This window comes from Triticum urartu, chromosome 2, assembly GCF_003073215.2.
Source record: "Triticum urartu cultivar G1812 chromosome 2, Tu2.1, whole genome shotgun sequence".
NCBI lineage: Eukaryota > Viridiplantae > Streptophyta > Magnoliopsida > Poales > Poaceae > Triticum > Triticum urartu.
In genome coordinates, this window is record NC_053023.1 from 747,927,274 (window position 1) to 747,931,311 (window position 4,038).

The 4,038-nt window shown below is 45.5% G+C and overlaps 1 long non-coding RNA gene across 1 annotated transcript; it reads left to right on the plus strand.

The window, feature by feature from the left end:
- The first annotated feature begins 275 nt into the window (after positions 1-275).
- LOC125534625 lies at positions 276-1,018 on the plus strand. Its single transcript, XR_007294527.1, has 2 exons — positions 276-714; positions 799-1,018. It is a non-coding gene; the product is annotated as an uncharacterized LOC125534625 (long non-coding RNA).
- Positions 1,019-4,038: the final 3,020 nt, after the last annotated feature.

The window sequence follows — 4,038 nt, forward strand, 5'->3', positions numbered from 1 at the left end:
AGGCACTTTTGGCGGCTGCCACTTCATTTTGTATTAAAAGGGAGATACCAGTGCCTAGTATGGATGAGAATATACCAGCAAGGGGTTACCCAAGGAGTTCCCGCAAAATGGTTAGTTGCCTCCATCACTACAAAGTTGAAATATTCAATGATGTTCTTGATAGAAACATAGCTGAGATGAATAACCGGTTCAGCGAAACTTCAACAAGGTTATTGATATGCATGGCTAGTCTAGATCCTAGAGACTCATTTAGCAGATTTAATCATGATAACCTACTTGAGCTTGCATCTATGTACTCAGTCGGGTTCGATCCAGAAGAACAATATCATTTGGATGGTCAGCTCAAGATATACATTGATATGATGAAAAGGTCTGATGTTTTTTGCTGTTGTGGCAGTCTCGCTAATCTTGCTCTCAAGTTGGTTGAAACTAAGGAACATTTACACTTTCCTTTGGTTTACCGACTCATCACACTTGCTTTGACTTTGCCAGTAGCTATGGCATCTGTTGAAAGAGTTTTCTCAGCCATGAATATCATTAAGACAGATTTGAGAAATAAGATAGCTGATGATTGGTTGAATGATCTGATGATATGCTATGTAGAGCGAGATATATTTGCTGGAATTGATGACAAGAAGATCATAGAACATTTTCACAGCTTGAGAGACCGTAGAGGCCATCTACCAAACCCTCCCTGTATACTTACGACTTAGGGTAAATACTTTTGTTATCTGTTTCAAACTATTTGCTTACTTGTTCCAATACATGTATTGATATCAGCTTGTTCACCTGTTGTAGGTATCTATTAGTCATGGAGTTGGACATTTTGGGCCATGGAATGAATTATTCAAGCAGCAGGAGTCCAAGTTAGTAGTTATGTGTGACGTTTATGTTATATTTTGTGATTTTAGGTTGTTACAACCTAGTTCTCGAGAATCTTGAACTGTTCTGAATCATTGGTCATGTAAATTTTCGAGTGCATCTAGCTTCATATTTGAATTTTATGAGATTTGGTTCAGCGGACTTGCATTCGTCAATCAAATTTTTTATTTCTTTAATGTTTCGTCCCGGCTAAGTTCAATTCCTGGATCCGCCACTGTGTATGTATATGTACGTGACGTGCCCCTAAAAAAATAGTACGTATGTACGTGGCGTCCTCGTCTACACTTCAGAACCCAAAGCAAAACATGCGCCGTGACGAACCAACGGCGGTGCTGTATGGTGATGAGAAGATTGGCGTCCGTCCAGGTCCAGTCCAGGCCGGAGGACGACGATGTGTGTTCCTTATCCGCGCACGTGCGACCAACCTGCTCACCGCTCCATCCGCAGGTCATGGCCATGCATGAACGCACGCACTACCTTTTGAATATGGAGTACTACGTGTTCTGGTCTTCTCGAGGATGACGAAGGAGGCGCCCGTCCGACGCGGGGAGTGTACTCCTGATCCGCACCGCACGCTGCCCACCGCTCCCACGGGCGCGGCCGCGGCCAAGGCGATCCGTCCATCGCTGCCTGAACACGATCAACCGGCTCAACTAAAGAAAGCACTGCGCCCGTCAACCCGCCTACAAAGTGTATACTCTACTGAAAGAGGACACTAGTAGAAAACAGGGCTTTGGTCCAGACCGGATCAGCCCATTAGTCCCGGTTCAGTCTAGAATCGGGACCAATGTGGGCATTGGTCCTGGTTCGTGAGCCCAGGGGGCCGATCGGGCCACGTGGGCCATTGGTCCCGGTTCATCTGAACCTTTTGGTCTCGGTTGGTGGGATAAACCGGGACCAATGGGCCTCGCTCCTGGCCACCACCCTTGGTCCCGGTTGGTGGCTTGAACCAGGACCAAAGGCTCCCCTTAGTCCCGGCTCATGTCATCAACCGGGACCAATAAAGTGCCTATATATACCCCTCGCTCGCGAGCAGAGCACCCCAGTGCTCTGTTTTTCTCTGGCCGAGGGGGAGAGGGCTTGGTGATGCTCTAGCTCACCTCCTATGCACACAAGGTGTTCGATGGAATGCCCGAGCCACACTACTTAAGCTTTCTCCTCTCCAAGCTCGACCTCCAAGCTCCATTTTCCATAATATTTGTCTAGGTTTAGCGGTCCGTCACGCCCCGTCCCCGTCTTCACCGCCGTCGATCACCCGTGCCGAGCTCATCGCCGGCACCACCGTGGTGAGCCTCTTGTTCTTATCTTCTTTCTGAAAGGAAAAATATTCTTACTTGTATGTTTACATAGATACTTGTATTATTTTCTTACTTTTATTATTGCATCTTATATAGTGCGATGGTTTTGGTATCCGCTCCTGTCGGCCCTCGTCCTGTCTATGATTCGGATGTGGTATATATATTATCTTTATAACTATTGGTTCATTTATTGTTTATGAAAATTATGCCAACCAACGTGACATAGATTTTATTTATGTAGGATGTATGTGAATCGGAAATGCCAACCGATCCTATTGTCGAGAGGTTAAATTTAGTTGAAGAAGAAAACAATTTGTTGAAGGAAAAAATAAAAAAAATTGAGGAGGAGAAGATGATATTGGAGTTGCATGTTGCGGATGTCGTCGATGATCACAAGATCAAGATGGATGCAATGCGCTTGAAGATTAGAAAGATTAGAAAATATGCCATTCATACCGAGGCTTGGTATCATTATGCCGTTGGATCAATTGTTACCTTGGTTGCGATTATGATCGCATTTGTTTTTGCATTGAAATGTTTTACATAGTTTCAATGTATGGTTTAATTAATTAGATGCTCTGGAGAGCTATATGTTGTTAGATGAGAACTACGTATGCACTTTGGTTTTAATGTGATGATGAACTTCTATTAATTTGGACACTTAATTATATATAATGCACGCAGATGAACCGGCAATGGATGTACGGTGACAGACACACCTGCGAGTACATTAAGGGCGTGCATGAGTTTCTCGATGCGGCTGAGGCAAATAAGCAGAATGGTTTTATGTGTTGTCCATGCACTGAATGTGGGAATACGAGGTCTTACTCTAACCGGAAAATCCTTCACTCCCACCTGCTTTACAAGGGTTTCATGCCACACTATAATGTTTGGACAAGGCACGGACAAATAGGGGTTATGATGGAAGATGGCGAAGAAGAAGAGTACGATAACAACTATGTGCCCCCCGAATACGGTGATGCTGCAACGGGGGGAGCTGGTGAAGATCAAGAGGAACCAGACGATGTGCCCAATGATGCTGCAACGGGTGAAGCTGCTGAAGATCAAGAGGAACCAGACGATGTGCCCGATGATGATGATCTCCGCCGGGTCATTGTTGATGCAAGGACGCAATGCGAAAGTCAAAAGGAAAAGATGAAGTTCGATCGCATGTTAGAGGATCACAAAAAAGGGTTATACCCCAATTGCGAAGATGGCAACACAAAGCTCGGTACCGTACTGGAATTGCTGCAGTGGAAGGCAGAGAATGCTGTGGCTGACAAAGGATTTGAGAAGCTATTGAAAATATTGAAGAAGAAGCTTCCAAAGGATAACGAATTGCCCGACAGTACATACGCAGCAAAGAAGGTCGTATGCTCTCTAGGATTGGAGGTGGAGAAGATACATGCATGCCCTAATGACTGCATCCTTTACCGCGGTGCATACAAGGATCTGAACGCATGCCCGGTATACGGTGCATTGCGGTATAAGATCAGACGACATGACCCTGGTGATGTTGTCGGCGAGCCCCCCAGGAAGAGGGTTCCTGCGAAGGTGATGTGGTATGCTCCTATAATACCACGGTTGAAACATCTGTTCAGAAACGAAGAGCATGCCAAATTGATGCGATGGCACAGTGAGAACCGAAAGAAAGATGGAAAGTTGAGAGCACCCGCTGACGGGTCGCAGTGGAGAAAAATCGAGAGAAAGTACTGGGATGAGTTTGCAAAGGACCCAAGGAATGTATGGTTTGCTTTAAGCGCGGATGGCATTAATCCTTTCGGGGAGCAGAGCAGCAATCACAGCACCTGGCCCGTGACTCTATGTATGTATAACCTTCCTCCTCGGATGTGCATGA